General features: G+C 45.4%; 1 protein-coding gene across 1 annotated transcript in view; it reads right to left on the bottom strand.

Annotated features, from left to right (window-relative positions):
- Positions 1 to 11,485, bottom strand: part of MICAL2 (microtubule associated monooxygenase, calponin and LIM domain containing 2) — a 145,923-nt gene extending 134,438 nt beyond the window's left edge. The window contains exon 1 of the mRNA XM_049780989.1: positions 11,389 to 11,485. The gene's annotated coding sequence lies outside the window, so the exon portion shown is untranslated. The remainder of the gene's footprint in view (positions 1 to 11,388) is intronic.
- Between the last annotated feature and the right edge of the window lie 7,179 nt (positions 11,486 to 18,664).

The raw sequence follows: 18,664 nt of genomic DNA, 5'->3' as shown, positions 1-18,664 counted from the left end.
TGGATCACCATTAAAAAGTTGTTGACGAGCCAAATTTTAGTCATACAATGTTCCAACACCCATCCCTTCACCAGTGTACATTGCTCACCATTGTCCCCAGTTTCTCTCATCCCTACCAGTCTAACTCTATGGCAACTCTCTCTCTCCCCTCTCCCCTCTTGTCTCCACTTCACTCCACTCCCCTCTCCACTCCTCTTCCCTTTACTCTCCTCTCTTCTTCCCTTCCCTCTCCTCTCCCCTCCCCTCTTCTTTCTTTCCCTCTCCTCTCCCCTCCCCTTTTCTTCCCTCCTCTTTACCCTCTCCCCTCCTCTTTCCCTTCTCCCCTCCTCTTCCCTTCCCGGCCCTCCCTACCCCTCCTCTCCTCTCATCTTCTCTCCTCTTGTTCTTCTCTTTTCTCTGACCCATCTCAACCACCAAGTGTCAGGAAGACTCCAGGAAGTCTCCCCCTGGGTCTTCCACACTGTGCTGCTCTTTGAAGCACATTCTATCCATTATTCTGATGTTTAAGCATCAGCAGTCTGTCTAAGGGACCTCTAATCACAATCAAATGAGGGCTTTACTCTTAAGTGGGCTCCTAGCACAGCATTGCAGCCTCCCACTATGAGCAGAGGAACCCAGGTCATGGTGCTCCATCTCTGCCGTAACAGCACCTTATGTACAGTCCTGTCTGATTCCCTCCTCCACTCACTCCCAGCTGACTCATCCTCACTCTCTTAAGGTTCAGCTCTCAGCTCAGCTAGCTGGAATCAAATCTCTATTAACATGTTGTTCTTCCCGGTTCAATTTAATATTTTTAACAAAGGTCCATTGGAGACAAGGGCTAAAAAAAAAAAAGGAGAAAGTTTTAGGTACAGGCTCTGAAGGAGGCACTCTTTGATAAGGACGGAGCTTTTGCCAAGAACTGAACATGCCGATGCTGCAAGGACAGATATCCTCAAATAAAGAACTGTGTGGGTCCTTGAGAAGGGGAGTGGGGCTGTGTCCTTCAAAAAGAAGAGTGCTGGCTTTGCAGGTGTGAGGCTGCTAGTTCAGCCTCCAGCAGCACCCACCACATGCCCAAGTGTCTCCTAGGAGCACAGTCTTGGGGAACACAGAGCCACAGCCAGGTGTGCCATCTACAATACCACAATGGGGTATGTGATACCCAATTTCCAGCATCACAACAACAAAAAGGGGGAAAGGGAAGCAACTAAAATTTTTGTTTTTGTTTATGTTTTTGTTTATGAGCCATGCCTGGCTATGCCAGAATTTACTTCTGGCTCTGTCTTCAGGAGTCACTCCTGGTAGGACTTGGGGGACCACATTGGGTTCTAGTGTTGGTTGCAAGTGCCTGAACTCATGTATCTCTAGGCCACATATGGAATATTTTAAAAACAACCAAAGGGGCAGAGATGTGGTTCAGTGATAAAGGACATAACTTTCATGTATAAAATCATGTTTTGTTCCTGTATACACACATACATACATATATCCAAATTTAAAATATAATTACTGGAGCTAGAGAGAGAGCACTCAGGGGACTAAAGTATGGGACAACCATACCAAAGCTGTCCCGGATTCCACACAGCATGGTCCCTTAAATAAGGCCAGGGAGCTCCTCACACATCCCAAGCCCCAAGTAGGATTAAACCATGAGCACTGCCAGGCATAACAAAAAAACCAAAACCAGATCAACTAAAGCTCAAAGGGAACTGTAGCCAAGCCAGGTTTGCTCTCCAGTACTGCACATGGTCTCCGACCACTGCCACAAATGATCTGAACACAGAAGCAAGAATAGAATCTGAGCACCTCCAATTGTGGCTCAAAAAACCAAAAACTAGAGAAAAGGAAAAATGCAAAATTCCAAAGGGTTAGAGTATATGTACTGCATGCAAGAGACCTGGGTTTTCTCTGTTACCTTATGATCCCTGAGTTCTACCAGGAGTGATGCCTAAACCAACAGTAGCATCTGACCATCACTAGCTGTGGCCCACAAACCAAAACTATAAATATAATGATTATTTATATATAATTATAATTTTATAGCTATAAAAATTAAATTATGTATACAATTACCATATATCTTTTGGTGGTTCAACCATCAAATATTTGCCTAAATTTAATCTGCAATACTATAAGAAAGATGGTGACCAATAGCAAGGAAAGCTAGCTGAGATGCCCACTGAATGATGGCTTGGCTGAAGTGGGATGGGAGTAGAGATGAGGCATCTGGCCACCCAAGTCACCGTGAACAAAGAACTGTAGGTCCCAATTCTCTGCTCAAAATCCACAGCCTCAGAGCCTCAATTTCTCCACAAGTGACCAGCGGGCAGGAATAAGGACTAGCTTCCTTCCAAGGGAACATCTTCTGGCTTTGGGACTTAGCAAACTCTTTCCTGTACCTTATCCTGCTTCCCAGAAAAGAAGGTCACTTAAAATTGCCCTAGTTCCACTCTCATCTTCCTGCTATGTGCAAAGGTAAAGTAAACAACGAAGACCTCCCAGCCAATCTGTAGGCAGCATTCAGGTACAATATAGCTAGAGGGGGTGATGCTAGTTTCTGGGACCTCATTCATGCCATCTGTCTCGGCCCAGAGACGGCTGCCTCTGCTTTCCTTGTCCTGTCTTTTTAAGAGATTGCAACTTCCTGCCAAGTTAAAGAGTTGCTTTAAGAGCAGGACATATAAGGTCTTTCAAGCTGAATCGGATGAATTTCAGAGTGGGTAGAACTAGAGTGATGAAGAATAAAACTTGGAGGCAATCTGGGCTTATTGTGTAGCTGGGCCAATTAGCGATATTTAAAAATAGCCTCTCTCTTCTCTCACGCTGACAGAGAGAAAGATGAATCTTGGGCAATAAACAGACATCTGTTTGGAGCTTGGCTAGAGATGACAACATAAACACCTCAAGAACAGCTATAAACAGTCCGAAATCTTTACTGGTGAACAAGTTGAGATGTAGGGATTAAGGAAGGGACCTTGAGAGGCTGGGTCTGATAGGCAGAAAGGGAGGAGATGGAGAGGCAGAATGAATCCAATTCAGTGGAAACTAGAGAATTGGCTCTCTTCAGCATGTAAATGGATGACCAAGACTTCCAAGAAGCTATTCCGGGACCCCTTTCTAGCCATCTATTCTGAAAATAGGCCACTCCTCCATAGTAAGGAAAAAAGAGACTTCCTTTTATTTATTTATTTATTTTTGGTTGCCTGATACCTATGCAAAGCACATTACCAATACTGTCCTTTCATCTCTGTATCAATTCCCTGACATATGTATAATTATATCCTCTTTATAGACTGAAATACATGGTCTCACTGATGTGCCCAAGGCAATACAGCAACCTAGAAATTAGTGTTTTTGCCTATACTACCAGCATGTAGAACAGGTCTCTGAGGTTTGTTCTCAGGGCCCAGGTTTCAGGCATTCAACTGAAGGGTAGGCTATTCCTAAAGGGCATAGGGGCAGGGTGGATTGAGGGATTCAGCCTTGGCTGAGGTTCAGATCTGACTGAACCATGGCTGGGCCTCCCAGTCTGTGAGTCCTGATGCTTCACAATTTGGTAGTTTCCAAGCAGGCTGGCAGAGCAGAGGGCTCAAAAATGTCTAAACTATGTCTGAGGGTAGCAAGTGCTGCTGAGGAAGAGAACTGAGGCCTGGAGAACAGGGACAGAGTGAGACTGACTTCTCACTGAATCCCATGTATGGGAAATTTACCATGTGTCCATGCCTGTAATGCAGCACAGCACCCAGGGGAATGTGTGTGAGGGTGGGAGGATTCCTAAAAGAGTCCAAATTGAGGCAGAGCCTGATCAGAAATAGGAACCTGGACCAAGGAACTCCAGCTGTCCATGATTGCCACAGCCTGGAGTGCAGAAGACGACCAAGATTGTACCCAGAGCCATTCCCTTTCTTCACCACATAAACAGGTTGCAGCACTGGGCATTTAATTGGAAAGCTCTTCTTGAATGGACCCAAGAATCCTCAAGGCCCTGACCTATCCTGTAGGCCCCACAGCACATTCCCTGAGAAGGAAATGAATTTCCCCCTTCCCCTCCCTCCTCTATCCCCCCCCCACATTACTGTCAAACTTCTTATCCTCAAGAAATGTACCACTTTTGCACTTAGCTGTGTAAAGCTCCAATATCCTGAAGTCTGAGGTGGCTACTGCAGCCTTGAGCTCTATATATTGCACCTTCACTCCTCGTGTACTCCACCTGCCTAAACAAACAGATGTGCAATGAAAGCACTAGGCCACCTCAAACCTGAGCACACTCAACCATTCCCCAGCAAACTCAAGCACACTCCCCTCTAGGGAACAACTCTCTGTAGTGAGCAAAAGGCTCAAGTGACCTATATCCAACTCTGCTATTATCCTCCCCTATATGACATTCTCTTTGCTCGAGCACAAATTAAGCCCTAAGATGTGAGAAATCCTTTCTAGTTACAATCAGTCCTCAGATAAGTAGGTAAGACCAGCTGCTGTTCAGTCATGAGAGCAAAAGGATCACTTCCATACTTTAATCCCTTAAAATTTCAGTGGCAAGGCGAGGACAAGAAGTTCTGAAGCTGTTCTGGGCTTCTGCATCAGAAGTTAGGAGCTCAGGCTTGCAACTACTGTAGCAGCTCAAACAGCACAAGCCATGGAGGAACACCTGGGCATTCTGCTGCCAGCAGTATATACATGCAGTAGCAGTATCTTCCTCAGGCACCTCTAATTGCCTGGAAAGAAGAACCTGTTCCTTAAACCTACAGGAAATTAATGACTATTCTTGGGCCTGCCTTTACCTCTGGTTCCCCCAAAAGAAATATAGTCCCCAAATTGAGACAGGGCAAAGGCTAAGGTATTTCCTTGCACACAACTGATCCAGGGATTCAGACAGCCAGCAGAGGAAAGAGGCTGGAGCAGGAAGAAGGTGGGCAACATAGACCTTCTAAAGGGGAAAAAACCCAAGTGCCTGGACAACTCACTTCAAAAACCCTCAACCCTGCTGCCAGACTGCCTGGAGACAGGTCAGTTTTTTTGTTTTGTTTTTGGTTTTTTTGGGGCCACACCCAGCGGTGCTCGGGGGTTACTCCTGGCTGTCTGCTCAGAAATAGGTCCTGGCAGGCACGGGGGACCATATGGGACACTGGGATTCGAACCAACCACCTTTGGTTCTGGATCGGCTGCTTGCAAGGCAAACGCCGTTGTGCTATCTCTCCAGGCCCAACAGGTCAGGTTTTTAAGGAATAAATATATTTAAAATTTTTTAAATGTTGAAGTCTGCTATGAGAAAGGTTTTATTTTAGTGGTAGTAAAGTGAATTTTTTTTTTAGAAAAGAAAGCTAGGAGGCTACATAGGTTTCATAATTCTTCCTATCTTAAGTTCTTTCTTTTCTAATTTTCAGGCAGTCCAGTTACTTCTTTAAGATCATATCATAAACTAAAGTAAGCAAACATCAAAGCCTTTATTTATGGATATACAATACCAATGTTATAGAATTTTGTCTACCCACCCAGTTCAGTTAAACAAAGTTCTCTTTTTGTTTTGTTTTGTTTGGGGGCCACACCTGGTGGTGCTCAGGGATTATGCCTAGCTCTGTGCTCAGGAAACACTTCTGGCAGACTTGGGGGATGATATGGGATGCTGGGGATTGAACCCAGGTCAGCAGCAAGACAAATGCCTTACCTGATGTACTATTGCACCAACCCCCAAAGTTCTCTTTTTTAAGAGAAAAAAGAAAGACATTTATATTTTCCTTTAAAAAATACACTATATTATTATAAAAATTTCAGGGAAATACAAATAAATAGAGTAAAGGGAAATCTACTGTTACTATAAGTATAAAGAGACTTTAAAATGTTATTCAGATTCCTTTCTAGTGGGGAAAATTGCCCATGTTAAAGAGGAGGAGGAGGAGGAAAAGAAGGAAAAAAGGAGGAGGAAGTAAATGAAGGAAAGTAGGAGGAAAAGTTCAAGTTACAGGTAGGAGAGGAGAGAGAAGCAAGAGAAGAGAGGAAAGGAAAGTGAGGAGTGAATGAGGGACAAGAAAAGAGAAGTATGAAGTAGGAGGGAAGGAGGCAGAAGTGAAAGGAGAGAGAAAGAGAAGAGGAGAGGGAGGAAGGAGGAAAAGAAGAATATAAAGAGCTGGAAAAGATGGGAGAGGACGAAGAGAGTAAAACACAGCCCAAAGAGGCTTTAGCAGAGAGAGGCCCCTTTGCTGGGGATTCTGGGGAAGGAGGAGGTGGACAGGGAGATTTTACAAGGAAGCCAGGCGTGAAGGACAGCATGAGAACAGATGGGTCCACCTGTTCCTTCCTGTGCCCACAAAGGTACCAGCACTGAGACTCCCTCCTCATTGTCAATCCAGACAAGACTCTCAAAGGTCAGAAGTGTTCATTTCTGTCCCTGCATGACAGTTACAGATGATGACTCAGGATCAGTCATGGCTCCACAGTCAGCACAGGTGTGAGGCAGTTTGGAGATGGCTCCCCAAAGCACAAAGGCACACTGCCCAAAGACGGATGGAGCAAGGGAAAACTGTCCCATCCTTATCACAATTTCATATTGGGATGCTCAAAGGACTCAATAAGTCAGGTTCCAAATTGACAGGATAACCTCAGTCCCTGTCAACCTCATACGTGAATGGTCGCACCATCTGGGCTCCCACCACAAAGCTGACAAGTGGGGTACCATCAAAAGCTGTTTTTCCAGGATGTTTACACATAAACGTGAGCTGAGGGAATGTCAGCCTGTGAGTTAAGTCATCCACTTCCTAAATCTCTTATCTAAACTCAGACAAGGGCAATCACACCAATCCATGGCAGGGTTTACTCTTTTTCAGAATATTTCCTATGTGGCTATGGCACATAGGTACCCTACAGGGGCTTCTTAGCATTCCAGCCCAGCACAAAGGACTAGCAGAGCACAGAAGTCAACTTCAGTGACAAAGGGTTCCCTGTGCAGTTCCCTGTGCCCTGGGAGATGGGAAATTTATTTATTATTATATGAAGAGGGGTTGGACCACCATAATGATGCTCAGGGGCTATTCCTGACAGTGCTGGGGGGGACCATATGGGATGTTGGGAATTGAACCCTGGTTGGTCATGTGCAAGGCAAATGCCCTCACACTATAGTGTCACTGTGGCCCTGAGATGGGTAATTTAAATAGGAGGTATTGGCAGATTAAAAGGTGGGAAGGGAGTGGTGGTTCAGTTTAAAACGCAATGAAATGAATCACAGCCAATTGCCCTAGACCGATTTTGGATCCTGACTTGAACAAACCAACTATGAAGGTCATTTCTAAGACAATTAAGGAAATCTGAATCTGGACAGAGGAGACCAAAAATTTACAGCTAATTCCGTTGCGTGCAGTAATGGTGTGTGGTTATAAAAGAATGTTCTTTTAAAATAAATATATAGTGGGTTGTGCAGGGACAAAATTCTTGATATTAGAACTTTGTTTTTGGTTTTTTTTTTTTTTTTTGGTTTTTCGGCCACACCCAGTTGATGCTCAGGGGTTACTCCTGGCTAAGCGCTCAGAAATCGCCCCTGGCTTGGGGGACCATATGGGATGCTGAGGCATTGAACCGCGGTCCTTCCTTGGCTAGCGCTTGCAAGGCAGACACCTTACCTCTAGCGCCACCTCACTGGCCCCAGAATTTTGTTTTTCTAATATTTTACTTTTTATTGAAGGTTTTGGTTTTGGTCTGGTAGTGCTCAGGGCCAACTCCTCAGCTCAGAGATCACTCCTGATGGTGCATAGAGGCCCATACTCAGTGCTGGGAACTGAACCCAGGTCAGATATCTGCAAGGCAAGTGACCCACTATACTATCTCTCCAACCCTAAAACTTTGTTTTAAAATGCTTCAGAAAAAATAACGAAGGGGTGGGAGAAGACAAAGTAGAGAGCAAGGGAGAAAGCAAACTTAGCATAATCTTGCTGACTGTTAAAGCTGGATATAAGTATAAGGACCTCATATCATGCTATTCTATTTTTGTGTCTCAAATACTCGTGATCCTTTTTAAATAGAGGACTGCAACACTTCACGATAGATAGGCTAATGAAGACTGTCGAAGAAGCTAAGCAAATAAGGAAACAGGGAAAGGACAATGAGCATTAGAAAATAAATTTGCCAGGCTTAGGAGAGTTTTAAACTATAGGAATGAGAAGGCAAGTTCACTAATAATGACAGTTCATCAACAATATCCACTAATAATGAGATGGGGAGCCCACATGATGGCACCAAGTTTTAATCTTTGGGGTCTTAGTTTCCTTCACTTTCAAATGGGAGTGGCTCTGCTACCACCTCCTTCAGAGAGCTAATGTGGAGTCAATAATATAAAGGAACTTGCACTGCATGTGGCTGACCCTGATTCAATCCCAGAACTGAATGTTCCCAAGAACTCTGCTGGGGGTGACTCCCAAAGTGTAGAGTTAATAGTAACCGTCAAGCACTGGTGGGTATGGCCTACTCCTCAAACAAGAGAATAAAATAAAATATAAAAATTATGAAAGGGGGCCCGGAAAGATAGCACAGTGGCGTTTGCCTTGCTAGCAGCCAATCCAGGATCAAAGATGGTTGGTTCGAATCCCGGTGTCCCATATGGTCCCCCGTGCCTGCCAGGAGCTATTTCTGAGCAGACAGCCAGGAGTAACCCCTGAGCACCGCCGGGTGTGGCCCAAAAACCAAAAAAAAAAAAATTATGAAAGGTCTTAGAAATATTAATAGTTTTGTCCTTCCTGAAGTTTTAAACTACCAACTCTGAACTCTAGTATGAGTAATTTTCAGTACAGATCTTCTGGCGCCCACATCCTAGCCCTCCTTCTGAATCAAGACTTCCAGACAAGAAGGCAGAACTCGACCCTTCAGTAAGAGTAATAGAAGGGACAGATTCACAGCTGGGAAGCCACCTAGATTGGGGAATGGGAACAGATACATTGGCTATCAACACCTGATTTTTTTTCTTTCTGTGGTTTTTGGAATGTCGCTTCAAAGACACAGCTACAATGAAAACGTAGTTCTAAAGCTTTTTTATACTAAAGTACAACGGATTGCTGATACGCTGGTCATGATTTTGTTTTAAAAGAGAGGGAAGAGGAGTCAGAGAGATAGTACAGCAATAAGGAAGGCTCTTGTCTTACAGTAAATCTGGGTGAGACACCCCTCCCCCCAACACTGCATATGGTTTTGAGTTCTGCTAGAAGTGATTTCAAGCACTGAGCCAGGTGTGAGTGATCCCTGAGCATAGCCAGTTGTAACTCCAAAGCAAAAACAAACAAAAAACAGGCATGACAAGCAGAAGATTAGAACCCCGAGGCCAAATAAAGGAGACAGAATTTATGGCATTAAAAAAAAAAAGGTATGATCAAATCATAGAACTCAGTCATTTCACAACTCTTACAAGCTTATCCCAACCACCTACCTTCAAATATATACACACAAACACAGTTTTTAAAAATTAAATTAAAATTAAAACTAGAATTAATTCTAAGGTAGAGTTTATTTCACCAAACAGTCATCAAGACCAAGTAAATTTTGATGGTCAGTTCATAGACCAGTGTCACTTAGTAGTTCAAGGATTGAAAACCACTGACCTAAACCACTCAAACCCACACTTGGAAGTGACTCCAAGTCCACAGCAGGAGCAGGCATTCTCTGATACCCAGTAAAATAACACCCAAGGGTCAGAGAGACAGTATGAAGGTTAAAACATTTGCATTGCACACAGCCAACCCTGGTTGGATACCCAGCATTGTACAGGATCCCCCCAAATACAGCCAGGAGTAATCCTGGCTGAATGCAAAGCCAGGAATCAGCTGAGTGCAGCACCAAAAACATAAAACCAATAAATAAAATAACTCCCAATAAATAAAACAGGCACCTCCCAGCTGCCTAGTTCTTAGCATCCTGGCACAAGCAATAGCAGCCCTGTGGCCAACACTAACCAGAGCACAGCATTAGCAAGCCGGCTGTAGGCTAAACCACTGGGCTAAGCTAGGCTAGCCTGCGTCAGTTCTGAGAAGTGTCTCCTGACCCTGGGGACTTGTTTTTAGAAGCCAGAAACCTTCAATCACTTTTTATGTTACCCTAAGCTCTTAGTCTACATGAGTCTCCTCCCTCATCTCTGACAGATGGAGAGCAAACCTCTCTGATTTTTTGAAGGATAACCTTAAACTTGACTATAAAAAAAACCTCCCCCCACCCCCAGCAAGCACTCCATAAATCTGTGTTCTTTCTGCCCCATGGCAATGCTCTTGAATCTTCAGAACCCAAATTTGATGGGACTCTTCCTGGCGACTTGAGACTCACTTGTTAGGTCCAATTTCCCTGGGAAGGGGACAGGAATAGAGGGGGCACCCAGGCAGGCAAACGGGGGAGGGGGTGGAACACAAGTCGCAGCTGGCATTTTTCCCTTCCCACCTGCAGGGGATCCAGTTAGTGACCTCACCCTTGTCCGACCCAAAGCACTGAACCCCCTAAATGAATCAGGGAAAGTGACCGTAGGAGGGTCAACACGGAGGCAAGCTCCGCCCTACACCACCCCCAGGGCCCTGCAGGCTTCCAGATAAAAGTTCTTTCAGCTTTAAGAACCCGGGCTTCAGAATAAACAACGTAGGGGTAGACACACACACACACACACACACACACGTATACGCTCTGGTTTCAACACGCCTCTTCCCAGTCCGGCAAAGGCCCGTTGGTTGCTAGTTCTGCAGCGAGGCTGCTCTGAGATAAAGTTAACCCTCTTTACCCCAGACTGGAAGTCGGGTCAGCGCCAGTGACAGACGGAAACCGTGCACAAGAATTCACTTCTCCCTTCTCCCCCATTCCCCAGGACCCCCTGGCCATGGAGGTGACGGATAACCCGCAGGGCTGCACCAGGGTGCTGGGCGGTGGCAGATTCTGCAATTCCAGGACCTCTTGTCCAGGGGCCTCTGCCCTAGACCTGGTCCCAGCCCCGAGGCAACCAGGCCACTGACATTTGGCCCACGTTAACTTCCTGTTGTTAAGGGAGGGAGGGAGAGAAGGAGGGGTGCGCCCAGGGAAGAACCTAGCTGGGGAAACCGTGCAGGAGTGCAAATCGTGGGAAGCAAAGTTTGAGGATCATTTTCCGCCTGGGGGAGCAACCAGGGGGGGACTGCCGATGCGCCATTGGCCCCGGAGGGGTGGTGGGTGTTCTGGGTTTGAATGGCACGGTTTGGCGTTCAGCGAAAAGGTTTGTCTTGCTTGCGTTCAAACAGGTTCAGAATCGACCAGGCGCAGCCTTCCTCCCCAGGCAGCGCCACCTGCTCCCCGCCAAGCGGATTAAGGCTGAGCCTGGAGATGCTACGGCCGCACCTGACCCTCCAGGGCGCAGAGTCCTCCCGCGCGCTCCAGCCTGCCAGACCCCCCTGGAACTAACTCCATGCAGCGCCCACTTCTTACCGTTTACAGCCGCTCAGGCCACCGGCCTCTCGTTCACGTCTATCTTCTCTGTCTCTAAGCGCGCAGATCGGGACCACCAAGCAGCCCCAGGAGCCGAGGCTTGAAGGAGCTCCTGGCACAGGCTCAGCCGCTCCGCCGGGTGAGCGCCTGCAATTCTGCGCCTTTCTGCCTACGGGGCTGCGGATCCGTCCCCATCAAGCTCGCGGCCAATAGCGGCACATCAGGAGGATGCGGCTCCACCCCCGGCCCGAGGTGCCGGGCCAATAGCAGCGGGGCTCGGAGCCCACGCTCCCTCCGCCCGCCCCACCCTGGCAGGGCAGCTGTCACCGCTGCTGCTGGCGCGGGCGCACGTGGGCTGGAGCCAGCCCCGAACTTTGGGCGCTGCAGGTCCCCACCCCGTGCACCCCGAGAGCTGCGGAAGGCCCACGGGGTGGGGTGCGGTGCTGTAGCGAGATGAAAACCGCGGTGCTGGCATCCTAGTGTCAAGGGAGAGGCCTGGGTTGGGCCTCCCCAAGCTCCTTGGCCGAAGCAGCTGGAAAGCAAGCCTTGGCGGTGTCTCCTTTTGTACTTGAGAGAGCAGCTTAGCACTTGCAGAGTATACTAGCTGTGGGACCTCCCTCATCGCTCTGGTACCTTTATCAGCCTGGGCTTCAGCAGCCCCCCCACCCCCAGAGACCCTGAGTTGGCTCTGCTTGGAAGACAGCTAACTGGTCATTAAGACTCACCTATGTTAAATTAGTCCAATCACCTAAGCCTCCGTCCTCCACTTCTCTTGGCAGTCTACCTTAACCTCTGCCCAGCCAGGCTTCCAGGGTTGCTCAGACTTGCATAATTCCAGCCAGCACCAGGGTCAGAATAGACAGGGTGGACATTGTGGAGAAGAGCAGCTTTGAAACATTGAAAAGCTGCAGTATCTTGTGCAGTCTGTAAGCAGCGATCCTAAAACACAGATGCCAAAGGGCAGAACTGGCCTGATGGCGTGGGGCTCATCATTGGCTTAACCCGCAATAGAGACATCAACAAATGTCTGCAGCTGAGCTGCCTCAGGACAGACAGTATTAAGAAGATAGCGCTGTGGCTGCAGGCTACTGGAAAATCTCCATCACCAGAACACCTGGAGAAATTATGTTCCCTCACAAATATGATCACAACACCTTGCTCACCAAACCTGAGGAGAATATTTTTTCTCTATTGCTTGCCAGGTGATTTTACTCCAAACCATTTTTTTTTTTTTTTTAGCAGTCTCTGAGTTCAACTACTTTTCCACAGATGAACTTTTTGACAAAAACCATCCCTTTTTAGCTTGCAAGGCAATCAGCAACAATTCTCCAAAGAGCTGTGCTGATGACCCTCAACCCTAGATGCTAGTCAGTGGTGTTTGTATTCAATCCTGACAAAGGTCCAAATGTCTTGTACATTGTATCATTGTTCCCTTTTATAAATGAGAAAGTAAAATTCCATAGCATAAGGTGACTTATACAGGTTAATAAGTATCAGAACTTGGATTTGAGCCCACAGCTATCCGATTTCATGACAGCTAACTGATTTTATGACTAAGGACCAAGGAAGTGACTCAGTGGTAGTGTACATCCATTGTACTAGGTTCAATCCCTAGAACTAACTTATATAGTTATATAGTTATGACTAACCAGGGCATATGGGGACCTCTAGTACCCTACCAGGTCGCTAGAGATATGGATAGGACAGGACAGGTTTGTCTCTGCAGGAATAGTCTGGGACCTGACTCGCCTCTACTCAATCCAGATATGCTGTTGAGTTTAGGTTTGGACACAGTCAAGAAACGCAGTTGAGATATTCATGGCCACTTCTTGATATACAAAGCAACAGCAGAATCCATGGCAGAAGTTCAGGAGAAAGTGTGACCTTTGCCCCTAGATGAGGTCCTTGTTGGAAGAAACAAAGCCTCTTGCTTCTGACTTGAATTTGAGACCTATGTTAAGGATGGAGCTGGAAGTAGAATTTTTTTTTTTTTTTTGGTTTTTGGGTCACACCCGGCGGTGCTCAGGGGTTACTCCTGGTTGTCTGCTCAGAAATAGCTCCTGGCAGGCACGGGGGACCATATGGGACACCGGGATTTGAACCAACCACCTTTGGTCCTAGATCGGCTGCTTGCAATTCAAACGCTGCTGTGCTATATCTCCGGGCCCGGAAGTAGAATTTTTATTCATTTCCCTGGTGTCACTGTGATTTGGGAGATGTTCCTGCACTTGTTTAATTTACAGAGCACCTGATAATTAAAGCAGAGGTATATGGTGCTATGAAAGCTATAGCTCATTATGTTTATTTTTATTATGATTCATCTCGCATTATCTTTAGAACAAGAATCTTTGAATTAAACAAGTTCAATAATACTTAAGGAAAATTTAAGGTCAACAGAGATTTATAAATAAAATACTATTTAGCATATCAAATTTTGGAACCTAAGAGATAGCAAGGGAGGTAAGAGATTTACTTTTCTTATATATGTTCACTTTGATACTCTTGGTTTGATCGCAAATACTTCATTTAGTCTTCTGAGCATAGTCAGGGGTCACTCATGAGCACAGACACAGGAATACTTAGAGTACATTTACAAATAAATTCTAAATTTAACAGAGTAAGAAATGTCCCGCAAATGTCCCCCCACCCAAAAATATTATAGTAGCTCAAAAACTAAATCTTGTTAAGGTATTCCTAGAACATCTGCCTCATCTCTTGTACCTGATCACACCCATCCTCTTTCAACTTGGGGATGTAGGGAAGAAAACCTTTAGCTAGGTGAAACTATGACCTTTACCTTAGACAGGTCAATCTGGGAATTGGTGGAGCCAAGTACATGGGGGAGACAGAAATAGATTCTCTTGAGTCAGTGATCAGAACTTCACACCTCACACAAGCTACCCTTGTCTATCATCTTCCTAGGGGAATAGGAACAGAAGGTGTGACAAGTCGGCCTCCTCTGGATTAAACAGTAACAGAGGTAGCCCACTGGACACCATCTGAGAGTTTGTACAGTTTAGTGCTTAAAAAAAAAAGTCATGTGATGTTCTAGCAGACCTTAGAGGATAAGTTGGCTGAGCTCCTTGTTTAGAGATTAAAACTATAAACGAAGAAGTGGAGCCACAGAAGTTAAGCACTTAGAGCATGCAAGCTTGGGTTCCATCTCTGATGCTTTGGCACCACTCCTGGTATGCCAGGAAAACACAACATTTTATAATGAAGCATCTTAGGATTCTATATTTAATGACTATATCTTTCCCAGCCTACTCTGAGAGCTGGTGAATGTGTGCTTGTGAAGGTTGTCTGGGAGACACAGATGGCCACATTAGCATGGGAGGCAGGGAGGAGGAGGAAGGCCCAGATTCAACCCCCAGAATATCTTCATCTCAGACTGGAAGCAGAGGATTTAGGTGGCACCATGTATGCCTCCATCTCCAAAAGAACTTCAGCTGGTGAGTGCCACAATCTTGCTAAGGCTGTTCTAAAAGGGTACAGGAGATTCAGGCCTGGATGCTTCTTTTTTGTTTTTTTTGTTTGTTTTTGGGTCACACCCGACAGTGCTCAAAGGTTACTCCTGGCTCTACACTCAGAAATTGCTCCTGGTAGGCTCGAAGGACCATATGGGATACCGGAATTCAAACCTCTATCCTTCTGCATGCAAGGCAAATGCCCTACTTCCATGCTAGCTCTCCGGCCCCAGGCCTGGCTGCTTCTTTGCCCTCAAGATCCCTTCCTCCTGGGTAGACAATACATGTTACAGGAAGGGACAAAACACTGCATAGGGCACTCTTCATTTCCTTCCGCATTGCTCTTCTCTCTGTGTTCAGAAGGAAGAGGAAGGCTCCTATCTGTCTTGAGTCCTGTAACCTTGCTGAGTGAGGAATCAGCACTGGTTGGCCCTGAACCACCTTAGGGACTTTCTCCAGAAGCCTCCAAAAGCTTAGAAGTGGAAATACTTGTATCTCTCCCAAAGAGACAGCCATAGGTAGCTGCATGAGATTCAGAGCTCTGGGGCTTTGCTCTTTCCTGGTGCCAGATGTTCCTCACTCAGGGATAAGCTGTCCACATGGTTACATAGTCACTATTAATTCACTGCTTTTCAGAGAACAGTGTGAAGAAGGGTAGTACTGGAAAAGTTCATGGGTCAGCCACCATGGGAGAGTCAAAACTGAAGAGCTGAGGCTAGAGGTGGGAGGTGCTGGCCAGATCAAATAGGGATGGAAAGTGATGGGGGCAGGATTGAGGCAGACCTATCTCATGAGTGTCTAGCCCTCGGGCCCCAGTGCATCAAGGGATGCATTCACACACACACACACACGCACACACACACACACACACACACACACACACACACACACACACACACACACACCAGAATACTGGTCCCTGGGGACAGTAATAGACACAAGATGGCCATGAAACCTATTGTTCCTTCATAATTTCCAGGTCACATATTTAGTCCAGGTAGACTTCCACCTATGCAAACCTGAAGTTCATTCCAGAACACTCAGCAATCATTGATGGGAGCTAGTAAAACAGCTCCCACACTGAGGAGTGGTTCAGAACTGCTCTCTGTTTTATTCCACAGGAAGGGGAATCCCTCGGCTTTCTCTGTCTCATATCTGTCCTATGTGTGCCCCACAAATATGTATAGTACAGTCATTTGAAGAGATGTCACAGCTGTATGCACTATAGTAGCAGTGACTCTGAGTCCCAGCTCTGCCACTTATTAACGGTATATCTTGGAATCAGAGACTTAACCTCAGTGAGCAACACATTCATCACATATGGGTGTCTAATAAGGAGATATGTGCATATAAAAGAGTCCAGAATTAGGACTGGGAGATGGGTTGATTGGCAGAATACATGATTTGTATGTGTGAGACCCCGAGTTTAATCCAAGGCATTGCAGAGCTCATTGAGCACCCCCAAGTATAGTTGTCAGCCCATGAGTACTGCCTGAAATAAGTAGTAGCAAAATCATACGCATTAACACTATTGTAAACATGTTACCCAAACTACAATTAAAAATAAACACAATTGTGTGTCTACCTCCCAAGGTGCCTGGTACACAGTTAATGATACATAAGAGTTCTTTAATGAAATTAATTTGGCATGGGTAATAAAAGTAAATAAAACAAGTGTCTACAAAGGATGCTAATTTTGTAAGGACCTCCAAGTCAGGCATATAGTAACTCCCCTGTACCCAGTTCTTATATTTCCAGTCGCATTTTAAGGAAGATGCATGAGAAAGGGAAATTTGGAGACCCAAGTCTCTCATCCATAGCTTCCCAGGAACCAGCAGAGGGCAGGACAAATTCCACTTGTGAAATCCTGAGCCTATGTGTTTTATACCTTGTGATATTGCTTCCCCAAATCCATATAAGGGCTCATGGGACAGAGAGGAGTGACTAGTCCATTCTCTGAGCACTGAAGGGGTCACTGATGGAGGAGATCCTCTTGACTAAGCCATAAGAAATAAAAGATTGTGTCAACAGATAGGTGGGAATGAGTTTGGGAATATTTAGGACAGAGAGCAATAGAAATAGCATTGAGACTAAAGGCATATTCAAGGAGGAAACTGTACTTTCCAAACAAGTGAAAGCAGAGATCAACAGATGGGAATATATTAAACTAAGAAGCTTCTGCACCTCAAAAGAAATAGTGCCCAGGATACAAGAGTCACCCACCGAGTGGGAGAAACTATTCACCCAACACCCATCAGATAAGGGGCTAATATCCAAAATATACAGGGCACTGACAGAACTTTACAAGAAAAAACATCTAATCCATCAAAAAATGGGGAGAAGAAATGAACAGACACTCTGATAAAAAAGAAATACAAATGGCCAAAAGGTACATGAAAAAATGCTCCTCGTCACTAATCATCAGGGAGATGCAAATCAAAACAACGATGAGATACCACCTCACACCACAGAGATTGGCACACATCACAAAGAATGAGAACAATCAGTGCTGGTGGGGATGTGGAGAGAAAGGAACTCATCCACTGCTGGTGGGAAACCGTCTAATCCAACCTCTATGGAAAGCGATATGGAGATTCCTCCAAAATCTGGAAATTGAACTCCCATTTGACCCAGCTATTCCACTCCTAGGGATATAACCTAAGAACACAAGAATACAATACAAAATCCCCTTCCTCACACCTATATTTATTGCAGCACTATTTACAATAGCCAGGCTCTGGAAACAACCAAGATGCCCTTCAACAGATGAATGGCTAAAGAAACTGTGGTACATATACACAATGGAATATTATGCAGCCGTCAGGAGAGATGAAGTCATGAAATTTTCCTATACATGGATGTACATGGAATCTATCATGCTGAGTGAAATAAGTCAGAGGGAGACAGAGAGACACAGAATAGTCTCACTCATCTATGGATTTTAAGAAAAATAAAAGTCATTTTTGCAACAATCCTCAGAGACAATGAGAGGAGAGCTGGACCTTCCAGCTCACTTCATGAAGCTCACCACAAAGAGTGGTGACTGCAGTTATAGAAATAACTACACAGAGAACTACCATAATCATATGAATAAATGAGGGAACTGGAAAACCTTTCTGGAGTAAAGGTGGGGGTAGGGTGGGATGGAAGGAGATTTGGGACATTGGTGGTGGGAATGTTGCACTGGTGAAGGGGGTGTTCTTTACATGAACAAAACCTAATCACAATCAGATATGTAATCAAGATGTTTAAATAAAGAAAAAAATTACGGAGAGATAGCACAGTGGCTTTTGCCTTGCAAGCAGCCGATCCAGGACCAAAGGTGGTTGGTTCGAATCCCAGTGTCCCATATGGTCCCCCGTGCCTGCCAGGAGCTATTTCTGAGCAGACAGCCAGGAGTAACCCCTGAGCACTGCCGGGTGTGGCCCAAAAACAAACAAACAAACAAACAAAAAACAAAAAGAAAAAAAAAAGAAATAGAATTGTGGGTGGGATGCAGAGCCAAGAACTACAATGGGTTCCTAGGACTGTTGATTAAGTAAATGTTTATAAAGTGCCTACCAGGTTTCATGTAATCTTCTACATTGAGAAGATTCAACTGTGAATTAATCAAAAATGGAACATGAGAAGCAGACAAGATCGCTTCTCGGCCTTTTGGCTAAGATCAAGTACAGAATCAGACAAGAATCATATAGGGGAATATTACCTAGTAACTTCTATTTGAGGAGGAGAGATAATTGGCAGTTCCTTACTCCCTCTTATTTTGGCAAAAGGCCCTGCTCTCTTGGCTATACTGGGCACAATTTCTG

Source organism: Suncus etruscus, chromosome 9, assembly GCF_024139225.1.
Source record: "Suncus etruscus isolate mSunEtr1 chromosome 9, mSunEtr1.pri.cur, whole genome shotgun sequence".
Lineage (NCBI taxonomy): Eukaryota > Metazoa > Chordata > Mammalia > Eulipotyphla > Soricidae > Suncus > Suncus etruscus.
This window is presented reverse-complemented; position numbering and strand designations above follow the sequence as displayed.